The sequence below is a fragment of the Dasypus novemcinctus genome, chromosome 16 (assembly GCF_030445035.2).
Source record: "Dasypus novemcinctus isolate mDasNov1 chromosome 16, mDasNov1.1.hap2, whole genome shotgun sequence".
NCBI lineage: Eukaryota > Metazoa > Chordata > Mammalia > Cingulata > Dasypodidae > Dasypus > Dasypus novemcinctus.
In genome coordinates this window covers 18,626,008-18,639,375 of record NC_080688.1, presented here as the reverse complement: position 1 = coordinate 18,639,375, position 13,368 = coordinate 18,626,008, and the positions used below count along the sequence as shown (strand labels likewise).

General features: G+C 46.6%; 1 protein-coding gene across 1 annotated transcript in view; it reads left to right on the top strand.

Annotated features, from left to right (window-relative positions):
• The window catches only part of PRELID3A (PRELI domain containing 3A), a 62,018-nt gene extending 55,063 nt beyond the window's left edge, over nt 1–6,955 (top strand). Inside the window, exon 7 of the mRNA XM_058277282.2 lies at nt 3,724–6,955. The gene's annotated coding sequence lies outside the window, so the exon portion shown is untranslated. The remainder of the gene's footprint in view (nt 1–3,723) is intronic.
• Nucleotides 6,956–13,368: the final 6,413 nt, after the last annotated feature.

Genomic DNA, 13,368 nt, shown 5'->3' with positions numbered 1-13,368 from the left:
ATTCCTGTCTTTCATCAGTTTGGGCTGTCTTCAAATATTATTTCAGCCCCTTTTCCTTTTCTCCTTCTGGGACTCCCGTAACGTGTATTTGGTACACTTAGTCCTTTCATGGTGACCGACCTGTCCCTTATACTCTGCTCACTTTTCTTTCCCATTCATTTTTCTTCCTCCTCTTCAAATTAAATAATTGAACTCATTCTGTCTTCTGGTTCACTGGTATTTTTTCTGCCTGTTCAAACATGCCCTTGAATCCCTGTAGCATATTTTCGCTTCTGTTTTGGTGCTTTTCATGCCTAAAATTTCTTTGATTCCTTTTTAAAATTTCGAATTCCTCCTTGTGTTTGTGCGTTGCCTTTCTGATTTCCTTTAGTTCCGTGTCTATCTTTTCTTTTAATTCATTGAATCTATTTAGGAGAGTAATCTTGCCTCACTGCTTAGTTGTTACAGCGCCTGTGCTTCTTCTGCTTCACTGTTCCTGATGGCCAGCTCTTCCTGTTTCTCTGTCCGTCTTGTAATCTCATGTTGAAATCTGGGCATTTGAATATTTTGGCGTGAGATTCTCCGTCGTGCCTGAGGTCTTAGGATACGCGGGGTCTGTGTTGCGCCCCACTCATGCTGAGCCTAGAGCTCTCTGAGCCTGCGTCGCGCGCATGCGTGGTCGCTTTCGAGAACTCCCCAGCACGTGCGACTGTTCCCCGCCAAGAAAGGAGTTTCTCTCCCCACCTTTTCCTCCCGGGGCCGTGGGGGCACTCCTGGCCTCAGTCACCCGCAGCTGCAGTCGGCTCACTGCGCCGCCTTTCCCCACCGGCTCCGCCCGGCTCCGCTCGGCTGCTCTGTTCCTCCTCTCTGGGCATTTCTGCACGCCGGTAAGTTCTGTTCCCACGCGTGCCGAGCCGAGTCTTCCACAGAGCCAGTTGGGGCCAGTAGTTTTGTTTCAGGGTGCCCGTTCTCAGGCCCCAGGGACCCACACTCACAAGCACACAGGCTGTCAAGCTGCCGCTGTGGGGCGCACAAACTGCTGTGCAAACCGAGGGAGAGGCAGGAGCCAGGCTAGCCCTTCCCGCCCCCCGAGCGGGAGAGGCAGGAGCCAGGCTAGCCCTCTCCGCCCCCCGAGCCCCGTCAGTGTTTGATGCGTTGTTGCCTAGCCTTGATTTTTCCCCTCGAGTTTTAGGAAAGTTGGTTCTGACAGATTCTGCCCATTTTTCACTGTTTCTAAGCGGAGGGCAATGTGTTTGTCAGGGGCATCTTGCTGACGTCGCCTCCTAAAATGGCTAATTTTATGTTATATAAACTTCATAATAAAATAAAAACCCAGAAAAAAATTATAGTTACAACACAGGAAAAGATAGTTACAAAGAAAGAAAACAGGAAAAAAGGGAGAAGGAGAGAAAGAAAGAGAGGAAGGAGGAACAGAGGGAGAGGAAAGGAAAGAAAGAACAAACTGATATGAACTCGGCAATACCTGGGCACCCAGAAAAATTCATTGTGTTGGGAACTTGGCGGGCCCTTGGTTCTGGTAGTAATAATTTTGTTGATAATTTACCCACCATTTTCTCACATCTCTCTTTCTGCAAGTCCTTTTAGTCGGCTATTAAGCCCCCTCTATTAATCTTATAATATTCTTATATATGTTCTCCTTTTTATTCCACCTTCTGGGACATCGTCCAACTCTTTCACTAATATTTTATTACAGGAAATTACATTTTTAATCTCTAAGAGCTCTTTTCATTCTGCTCTTTGCTTTCCATCTTCATATAATGGGGTTTGAGGCTACTGGTGCCTCTTCATTGCTGAAGTTTGTTTTCCTATTTTTCTCCATATGGTTCTGGGGTGATTTTCAAAAGAGAAAGAGATAAAATGGTCTTTTTTTCCCCACTGTCTTCAGAATCAAAGTTCTGTTCATTTTTATTGACTACATTAATTTAAAAATACATAAAAGGAATCCATGTTTATAGTTTTTTTAAAAAGTACAGGAAAGTCCACGTTTAAGCATAAAGGCACTCCTCATTTCTATGTGGCCTTCCAGAAATGTTTTATTTACATGGGAGCATATGTGTTATTTTCTTTTCCTTTTTCTTTATTTTTTATAAAACGCAGATAGGCTCTTTTTTTAAAATACGTTTTTAAATTTTTTTAGATACATAGGTCATACAAAATGTTACATTAAAAAATATGAGGATCCCATATACCCCAAACTCACCCCCCCCCACTCCTCCCACATCACCAGATTCTTTCATCAGTGAGGCCCATTCACTGCATTTGATGAATACATTTTGAGGCACTGCTACACTGTATGGATTATAATTTACACTGTAGTTTATATTCTCCCCCAGTACATTCAGTGGGTTATGGCAGGATAGATAATGTCCTGCATCTCTCCCTGCAATAGAATTCAGGACACCAAGACCCAAAAATGCCCCCACATCACATCTCTTCTTCCCTCTCCCTGCCCTCAGCAACTTCCATGGCCACTTTCTCCAGATCAATGCTTCATTTTCTTCCATTGCTAGAGTCACAGTAGTTCTGTAGTAGAGTACCAGTAAGTCCACTCTAATCATATTTTATTCCTCCATCCTGAGGACCCTGGGATGGCGATGTCCACTCTGCCTCTAACCCAAGAGGGGGCTTAGATCCCACATGGCTGACGGATGCGATCCTCCTGCTGGTAGTTGTAGACTCTCTCGGTTCAGATGGGCTCTTACTGTACATACTCTTTGGTGTCTTTTCCTACTTTTAAGCTACATCAACTTGAAGAACGCTCCCTCTTGAGGATTAGCTGTACAGCAGCTAAGTCTTAATTCCCGAAGCACGAGGGCTTTTGGCAGACACCCACTTGGCTGGGTCTTCTTAAGGTGGTGGGTGCAGGACGAAACCTCAGCTGTTCTTGCAAAGCATTCGCCGGCCCTTCTCAAGGCTGGACGTGTCTCCCCAGCCGCGGGGCAGTGCCCTTCCTCCAGCGGCGGCTCCTGTTCTGCTGGTTTCCCTCTGCACCTCGGCCTACAAGCTGTCATCTAGGCAGTTTGGTTCTGGAGGGAAATGGGGGCGTTTGTGATTCTGGCGACCGCATTCCTGAGGCAGAGACAGGGTGTCACAAGGAGAGACTCTTTGACCCTGGGGAAGGGTGATGGAATGTGCGGTGTGCCTGCAGAGCTCTGGAGGCCCGTCAGACGCTCAGGGCAAGGACAGGCGTATGTGCCCGTTCCTCAGCCACCTCACAGCCTTCGCGGGGGCAGCAGGATATAAACAAGCATATCCATGTGCCGGGCTTTTTATTCTCCTATCCTTTCCATTATAAATAAACTTAATTTTTTTTTCTTGAGGGTGGTCAGTCATTAAACTAAGGAAGAAGTAGCCTTTGTTTTCAAACTTTGTTCAGTGTGAAATCATTTGGCTTTGTAACTTCTCTTTTGGCAAGGTAATGGATTCAGTATTTATTTATGCAGTCCTTGCTATTCAGAATTCACAGCCAGCACAAAAGGAGATAAAGCACGTCTTGAAAAGCCGAGGGTAGACAGCCATGGGAAATACCACCTTGATTTCTAATTTGAGGAAACAGTCAAAATGTCAGCCTCATATACTGTTTGCCCGAGCAGCTTGGGGCTGTTCTGTTCACATTCGGTAGGTGCCCCCAGCGCCCCCTGCGCTGCTGGGACCTGACAGCTTCGGGCTTGTCCCCGCTCGCGTCCCCCGTGCTGACGTGCCTCACTGCTCTTCTCCCCGCAGGGTCGCGAGGCCGTGGAGTGGGTGATCGGCAGCCTTAACGCCGAGCTCGAGGACCTGGCGGCCCCGGCCTCTGCGAGGGCATGAGGCACGCGGCGGCCACGCCGGAGCTGGAGTCAGACGCCGGGGACGCGGCCACGCGCGGGCTGAGAGGCCGCTGCCCAACGGAAACCACCGCTCCCACTGTGGCCTGCGGACCGCACGCTGCCGCGGGTTTGCTTCGCCAGGAAGAACACCTGCTCTGAGTGCATGCCCAGCAGGCTGCGGGGCCCACTTAGGAGAGGGACACTAAAAAGGCAGTGAAATCTCCTGGGTTTTTTTGGGAAGAAAGGTGTTTTTTTGTTCGTTTGTTTACTAAACAAGAAGTTAATTTAGATCTTTGATATCCCTTCCCTAAAATCCAGTATATCCAAGTGAAGAAGGAAATGGCTTTCTTACACTCCGCACCTTCACACCGTTCCAGTGGACGTTTCTCGTGGGCTTTGACCTTACGTGCGCTGTGCTTCTGGACAGAAGGACTGCCTTGGCTTTCTCAGAAAGCACGCTGGGGCCGGGGGGCGAGAGGGGTGCCTTAAGACGCTGGAGCGCCTGGAATGACCTGGGGAGCCCGGAGACCCGCAGATCTGGGTCTGCAGCCCTGGACCCTGCCTGTCCCTCACCGCGGGTGGCTGTGCGGCAGGAGCCCCTCGGCGCACTCCCTCTGGGCCCTGGCCAGGTCCTTCCCGCTGCCTGCTGGCTCAGGAGGGGCCTGGCTGCCGCTGGAGCAGGGCCAGGGCTGGAGCGCTGCGCTCTGCCAACACCACCGGGCTTTGCTTGCGCATTACGCTTCTTTACTCGATTTTACGGTATTCCACTGACCACAGACTTTGATTTAACTTAGGAGATGGCTTTTTAATTATATGTGTGTGACAACACAACACATCCCCATTTCATTTTGCTTTCTGCATGTGAAATGGGATACATTTTTCCCTTATCTTTGTTGTAACCAAACCTATAGTTTGTTTCATAGCAGATGTAAGAACCTCAGGAGAAACTAATTCATTTCCTAGTGTCATATTTTTTTGCCTAAGATTTAATTTTCAATTTTTTTGCCCAAAGCATAGAAACAGATCCAGAATTCTGGTGCCTTTTCAGTGTAAAGCAAAATAAAAGTTGGATACGCTAGGGAGCTCCTGTGTCAACTCTTCACACCAATCAGAAATTCCTGGGCTGATGGGCAGGAGAAGCCCAGCCTTCCCCTGGGAGCTGTCAGAGGCCGCGGGCCCCACCAGACCATCCTTTGCTCTGTGTTCGTTTAGAAAGGGAGCTGTTGGCAATTCCATTCCTGCAGAAGCAATGCTGAGCCCGCTCTGGGTTTCTTTTCCAGTAGGAAAGGGGATGGCACTGAATGTTCTTTGGAGGCCCCGCCACACATTTGGCATTAGGACCAGGTATTATTAAAATCTGGGGGAGTGGATGTGTCTCAAGTGGTTGAGCACCCGCCTCCCAAACGGGAGGTCCCTGGTTCGGTTTCTGATGCCTACTGAAAAAACAAAAACAAACAAGCAAAACAAACGAAAAACAAAACTCAGGGAAGCTGATCTGGTTCAGTGGTTCAATGCCCACTTCCCACATGAGGTCCCAGGTTCAATCCCTGGTCCCCAGTACCTCAAAAAACAAATGAACAAATAAGCAAAAAAAAATCCTGTACCTATCTGATTCAAGCCAGGAGCTTTTGGCTTCTCAGGAGTGGGTGTTTGCCTCTGTGTTTCGGTTCTCCATTTCAGAAAGGGGTGGGTCTGCTCCAATGTCAAGGGTTTCATAGGTTCTTTTACAACTTTACACTCTGAAGAATAGGCAGGGCTGTTCTGGTGGCTTCTGGCTAAGGGAAAACTGCTCTGGGGAGCCAGGCAGCTGATTGTAGGGACACAGGAAAAGATTGGGGCACACTGCTTGGTGCCAGAGGACTCCAGTGTCATCTCCAGAATGGGGACAGCAGCACCCAGCCCAGGGTGGTACAGGGCAGCCGGAGAGCACAGGTAGAGACCCCCACTCGCTGTGGGTGCTGTTCTCATGGGGCTGGCCAGTCGCCGAGTCTGTCGGGAGCCTTTTGGGGTACTCCGGGGCTGGGCTGGAATTGCAAATATTGTGCTTCATCTATGGAACACACTTTTTGTAGCAAGGCTTTTTTTCCCCCGTTAACTTTAATGCTCAATAATACAACTTAACTCCTCTACCTGTAAAAGAGGCAAGTAGGAAAACATTAATGATACCAACGCTGTACAGTTTTGGATTTCTAGCCTTGATGTCTCAAGCCCTGCACTTGTATTTTCAGCTATCACAGGGCAGTTTACTTGGGGCAGGGGTGGCCAAATGCAGCCCATGCCTATTTTTGTACAACCTGTAACCTAAGGACAGTTTTTATGTTTTAAAGGGTTGTAAAACGTATACCCCCAAAGCAGAATGTGACAGCGAGTGTATGAGGCCCACAAAGCCTGAAGTCTCTACTCTCTGGTCCTTTACAGAAAAAGCCTGCTGACCCCTTTCTTAGAGGTGCCATTGCATCTCCCAGTCAGCATAGATAAAACGAAATGTGTTCCCTTCCGTAAAACTGCTTTCCTTCCCCCATTTCTAATTAGTGCTATTTCCAGTTTCCCAAACACAAAAGTGGAATTATTTAATACTTCTTTCCTGCTCTTTCACTCTAGCCATTTGGAAACCAAGTATTTCCTTCAAATGTCTCAGACCAGTGTGATTTCTGTCCATCCTTCCTGTCCCCATGGGCTTTAGGTATTTCCTGTGGCAGCCAGCTCCCGAGATGGCCCCGAGGAGGGCTGCCTCCTGGTGTGCGTGTCGTCTCCTCCACGCGGGACAGCGCTGAGCTCAGTCATGCCTGGGATGGCGTGGAAATGGCGGTGTGACTTCCAAGGAAAGGCCGTAAAAGACGTTTTGGTCTGCATCCTGCTCACTGTCACATCGCTCACGCTGGGGGAAGCTGGCTGCCAGGCCACGAGGATACTCAGGATAACCTAGCAAGGTCTGTGTGGCGAGGACCGTGGCCTGGCGACAGCAGCACCCCTTGCCAGCCATGTGAGGAAGCCGTCCGGGAGGCGCGTCGTCTAGCCCAAGCCGGCAGCCGGCTCCCGTGCCAGCCAGCACGCTGACTGCAGCCTCGTGTGAGATGCCCATGCCAGCGAAAGCTGCTCCTGGATCCCTGACCCATACAGCTTGTGATAATAAACGCTTATTGTTTTGAGCCACAGAGTTTTGAGGTAATTTGTTATGCAGTAACAGATAACGCATATGTCACCTTATACTAAATGTGTACAGTCAACTCCCAACTGGTCTCCCTGCTTTCATTCTGTTGCATGTCATTTGTCAAACTGCTCCAGAATATTTGCTATAGCTTTCCTTGATTAAAAAGCTAGAGAGGCTTTTCATTGCTTTTTGGAAAAAGTAAAAACCAAGGCTTAGTTGTTGGAACAGATGATTCTAAAGCAGGTCATTGGATCCCACTTTGAGAAATCCTGGGCCCTCTGAACCCACCTTACAATCTACTTGCATGAAGCTGCCTCTTACTGACTCCAGCTCACAGGACAGTAGCTTACTATCAATGCCTCGAGATATTGCCTTGAATGATTTCTTTTTAACTGTTCATATATGTCTGACAAGTCCTTCAAGAACCAAGATTAGGTATTCCACTTTGCAAGCATGCTTCTGGGCATTCATCAAGCACTCAAGTGATATGACGTGAGAACTGAATTCTGAGCCACAGCAATTCGCGGGAGCAGTAGCTAGATATGGGGAGCACCAGCTTTGGAATTGGACAGACTTAAGATTTGACTTGGACCTGGAGAGTTTGACTTTAGGCAAATGACAGTCTTTTTATTCCTAAATTTCTCACCTGTAAAAGGCCATTAATGTTCCTACTTCAGAGGTGAGGATTAAATGAGATAATGTGGCTGACAGTGCTTAGTGCAGTATCTGATACCTAGTATATGCCAAGTAACTGGTCACTATTAATAGATACTGAAGATCAGGAAAAAAACCACAATGTTTTAATGGTATATTAATAGTAACACACTCAGCACAGAATATTGAGTCAGAAAACTTACCTTCATCTCTTTCCTTCTTTTCTGGCCCAACTGTCTGAATATGACAACTCTGAAATAGTTTCTAATTTTTATTTCTGCCCAGTTGTTAATCAGACTTTTATTCTCACTTGTACGAGTTAACTACCATACTGTAAAAGAGACAAGGAGTAAGAAATTATGAGTCCTAACTTAGTACTGATAACTATACCCCTTACATTTATGTAGCAACTTCAATTATAGGTCTCCAGGGTCTCTGCACATCTGTCGTCAATTTGTTCGTAGAAGAGAGAAAGGCTGTTCCTGGCGGCTCCACACAGGAGCTCTAGGAATAGACAGGAGCCCAAGAGGAGGGTGAGGCCTGGCCTTTAGGAAAGTGGGGCAGGAGACCCAGACTCGCAGGCAGGGGCCTGTGAACTCCAAGATGTGCTTATGGCGGGGACTGCCGGCTCAAATCTGTTCTTCTAGCTGGCTCTTTCAGGGCTGTGTAATTTGTAGTCTTTGGATTGTACTCATGATGTAAAGGAAAGACACGGGCTGTCCAATGCATTTATCCATTGAGGAGGGCAGTTGCCATGCTGTGCCAATTGTGAGGACCTCTTCATGGTTCCGTCTTTCTATTTCTCACTTTTTCTCATTTCCATATTGAACCTACTCATTCATTCATTCATCTACTCTACATTTATTGAGCAACTGTTACATGCCAGACATTTTTTTAGAACCTGAGATACAGTAGTGAAAAAAGCTGATAATGTGGGACAACATAGTAAGATGTTACGTGCTAAACGCAATGGAGAAAAGTCCAATATGGGAAGAATAGGGAAGAATAGGAAGTGCTGCAGGGAGGAGAGAGAAATTAGGTATTTAAGAAGGTCCCTTGGAGAGGAGAGTGTGCAGATTCAGAGTCACAGAGGGTAGAGCCAGGAAGAACAGAACTCCTGTGGGAATGAAGAACGAAGCAGAGCTCTCCAAGCAGTAGGGCTGCTCACAGACGGGCCTTGGCAAGAGTTTGGTCTACCTGGCCCTGGCATGTTTAAAGAGCTGAGAATCCTACCACCTGAGAGCGGGTGGAAGATTCCTGCTCTTGGCTGGAGGGTGGGCCAAATGTCTTCTTGGACCACTTTCGGCTCTAAAAGCCAACAGTAAATACCACGAAGTGGGTAGGGTTAAACAATGGGAATTTATTAGCTCATGGTTTTGAGACTGGAAAAACGTCCAAATCAAAGTGATGCTTTCCTCCTGAAGACTGGCTGCGCCTCTGCCACATGGCAAGGCACACGGCGGCATCTGCTGGACTCTCCTCCTCTTCCAGGTTTTGTTGATTTCAGCTTCTTGCTATAGTGGCTTTCTTGCTCATGTTTGAATTCATTCCGCTCATAAAGGAATCCAGTAATAGGATCCATCCTCACCGAGGCGGCCACATCTTCTTAACTGAAACAGTCTCACCAAAAGTACAGTGAGTTCACACCCACGGAAAAGGAATAGATTTAAGAACATGTTTTTTTCCTGGGGTACACAGAGCTTCAAACCATGACAAGTAGAGATCGCATTTGGTGGGAAGAGTGTGTAGCCAGTGATGGTGTCTGCATTGAGGGCCAGTGGACAGGAAGCTCGACAGAGACAAGCTGCTTGGCTGGGGTCCCATCGCTAGAGTAACTTTCTTTGACCAGGCTGGATAACAAGAGTTGTCTGTCCTTTAGCTTTCTTTTCTTTTTTTTTTTTATTTATACCCCTCCTCATTGTTTTGCACTCACTATCTGCTCTCTGTGTCCATTCACTGTGTACTCTCTGTGTCTGCTCGTCTTCTCCTTAAGAGGCACCAGGAACTGAACCTGGGACCTCCCATTTGGGAGAGAGGCGCTCAACCTCTTGAGCCACCTCAGCTCCCTGCTTTGTTGGGTCTCCCATTGCCTTTCTTCTGTGTTTCCTTGTTGTGTCATCTTGTTGCACAAGCTTGCTGTCTTGCTTGTCTTCCCTAGGAGGCACTAGAAATCAAACCTAGGACCTCTCTTGTGGTAGGCAGGAGCTCAGTTTGCCTGAGCCACATCTACTTCCCTAGCTTGCCTTTTAATGCCATTAGTGTTGTCATATTTTCACTCATTCATCAGTAGATGAAAATGGTTGGTTACATGTAGTTCTCCCTACGGTATCATGCTTCTCTTTACATCTGAGAGGAAATAAATGCACATTACTCTGTGAGACCAAAGAAGTGTTAAGGACCTGGATTGCCAAGGCAGGGAGTCTTTTCATTGAACAGCATCAGGAGATTACCACTAGTAACTGGATGCTGCTAACACAAAATGGCTGGTGCAAAGGAGTTTACTGTTGTCGTTGTTGTTTTTAAAGATCTATTTTTAAAATACGATTAAAATAAATAATTTTAAAAAGAGAAAAAAAGATGTCCAAGATCAAGGTTTCTTCCCTTTAAAAACAGAAGTAGGGAAACGGACTTGGCCCAGTGGTTAGGGCATCCTTCTACCACATGGGAGGTCCGCGGTTCAAACCCCGGGTCCCCTTGACCCGTGTGGAGCTGGCCATGTGCAGCGCTGATGCGCGCAAGGAGTGCTGTGCCCCGCAAAGGTGTCCCCCGCGTGGGGGAGCCCCACGCGCAAGGAGTGCGCCCGTGAGGAAAGCCGCCCAGCATGAAAAGAAAGTGCAGCCTGCCCAGGAATGGCGCCGCCCACACTTCCCGTGCCGCTGACGACAACAGAAGCGGACAAAGAAACAAGACGCAGCAAATAGACACCCGAGAACAGACAACCGGGGGAAGGGGGGAATTAAAAAACAAAAACAAAAACAGAAGTACTTCTGTTTTCTGATAACGTGTTTTGGCGCAACACTGCAGGAACTATATCATGCAGGTTTGCTTGCCCAGTGTTGCTATTCTTTCTTCCTCTTTGTACCATGTACTTTCTTATGGCATTAAAGAAATTTTTTTAAATTTATTTTTTATTTATTTCTCTCCCCTTCCCTGCCCCCCAGTTGTCTGCTCTTTATGTCCATTTGCTGTGTGTTCTTCTGTGTCCGCTTGTATTCTTGTCAGTGGCACCAGGAATCTGTCTCTTTTTGTTGCGTCATCTTGCTGCGTCGGCTCTCCATGTGTGTGGGCAGGCTGCACTTTTTTTTTCACCTGGGGCAGCTCTTCTTACGGGGTGCACTCCTGGCACGCACGGGGAACACCCCTGCGTGGCACGGCACTCCTTGAGCGTATCAGCACTGCACGTGGGCCAGCTCATCACACGGATCAGGAGGCCCTGGGTTTGAACCCCGGACCTCCCATGTGGTAGGTGGGTGCTCTATCAGTTGAGCCAAATCTGCTTCCCATCTTAGGGCATTTTTTAAAGGATTTATTTATTTATCCCCCCTGCCGCCCCGTTGTTTTGCGCTGTCTGCCTGTTGTATGCTTGTCTTCTTTTTAGGAGGCCCTGGGAAACAAAGCTGGGACCTCCCATGTGGGAGGGAGGTGCCCAATGGCTTGAGCCACCTCAGCTCCCACTTGTCTCTCATTGTGTTTCCTTGTGGTTACTCTTCGTTGCATCAGCCCATTGTGCCAGCTCGCTGTCTTGCTCTTCTTCTTTAGGAGGCATCTGAACCAAACCCAGGACCTTCCATGTTGTAGGCAGGTGCCCAACCACGTGAGCCACATCCGCTTCCTTCTTACAGCATTTACACTGTTTGGGAACTTGATATTCAGATTAGCACTATGGAAATCCTGCAATTCTTCTTGGCCTTACTACTATTGCCAAAATGCTGCTCCTGGAGGATTGGGGCTGGGATGTTCTGCACAGTGCCACACTAGGAAAGGGTATCAGGGTGGACAGAGGATGACCAATGGCCCGTGCAGTTAGAGGGGACACCAAAGCAAGCAGAATATATGCAAGGGGGTGGGCCAAGGCTAGGGAGGCAACTTGCTTTAGGCTGTTACTCCTTGGTGACCATACCCAAGGGAAGAGAGTCCCCCTTTTCTTCAACTGATAGAAAGTCCAGATTCACTGAGCAGCTTGTAAGAGTACCCCGCCTACCACAGGGCCCTATTCTCTGAGCTGTGCAAGTGAGGCACAGGTCAGTGGGATGGGGGGTCATTTACCAGAGACTACTGGGCTTACCAGGATTGCTTATAATCTTTTGATTGAAAGTATCTGTTGATCTGGCAACTCTGTGAAAACATGTATTTCTTACTGTATTTTAATTTGTTGATGCTTATGTTGGCAGAATTAGGAAATGAAAATCTTTCAGGATAATCAGGAGGAAATCTGCAATGATAGACGATGTTCTCACTTTCATGAACACAACTTTGAAACCCTTTCCCTTAAGCTAAAAATAGAACACTTGTGTTTTTGCCTGAACTGGAGTTAAAGTTAATTTTAATTTAATCTCATGTTTGAAAACAATGAAAGGATTTCAGCAATGTTAAATCTATTCTAAAGAAATAAATTATACATCATACACATTTTAATGGAATGAGCCAGAATCATAGTGCAAACACATGAACATTTACTTAGCGTAGGCAGAGTTTTATGTTAAGTAGGTTCTTAGCTCTGACACACTTCTGAATGGACAAAGGGAGATGTTTCTAGGACATGTGCCTTTGGATGATGTGAGCATACTGTTAATATTAAGATCAATCTGTGTGTGTGTGTGTGTGTGCACTCGCGCGCGCATTTGCAGAGATATCAGAACTGGGGTCTTTAAATACATCTTATGTGCAATCAAGCCCTTTTCTAAAAGAAATTCTCTTATGAAATCCTAGATGATGATGATGACTATACCTATTTTTTTCCATTGGAGCTTGGAATATAAAAACAAAACACATGGTAAGGTAAGGGCTCCCCAAAGCTTTTCCCATGTATGGTATTCAAATCTTCTACCTCTCTGGAATCTAGGAGGCACAAGTCAAGGGCTCTGATTGAACTAAGGAAGTCACTGCACTTGGATTATGAACAGGACACACACAAAAATGTCTTGTGTTACACCTATCACAGAGAAACTTCAGTGGGAGGCGATCCTAAACTTTTCTGGCAAGGAAGAGAATGGTGTATGTAAATGAATGATGAAATGACTCAATAGCATGTAATGTTTAAGGCATGGGAAGGGTCAATGATACTTTCTTAGTTCACATAAAACATAAGAACTTTCCTAAATTCATTTTGGGTTTAATCTTCCTAATTTATTCTCAAGTCTGTAAATGATACAGCAATAAATTTTCCTACCATGGGGCATTTTAGCAAAATATTTCTTGAGGAATTCTATTTAGAAAGTATATATAAAAGTTTTATCTTTCCTAGAACTAATTTAAGTCTCCATATATGTGACTTATTAACAAACTTACATACTATTTATAGAATTTTAATTTCCTACCCTATTGAGGGGAAATCACAACTCCTTGTTAACACAATGAAGTTATTGGTGGTGGCTCCATTTGAACTTTTTCCAGCTGTGGTCGTTAGTCTGCATTTCTCAAAGTGACCTTAAGCTGCTGATGATAAAGTATCTTGCCTTTCCAACCTGCCTAGGTGATTTCTAACAGCTAGTAAACCAAAGGCATCGCCATTTTACAACAGGAACTCAACACAGAAGG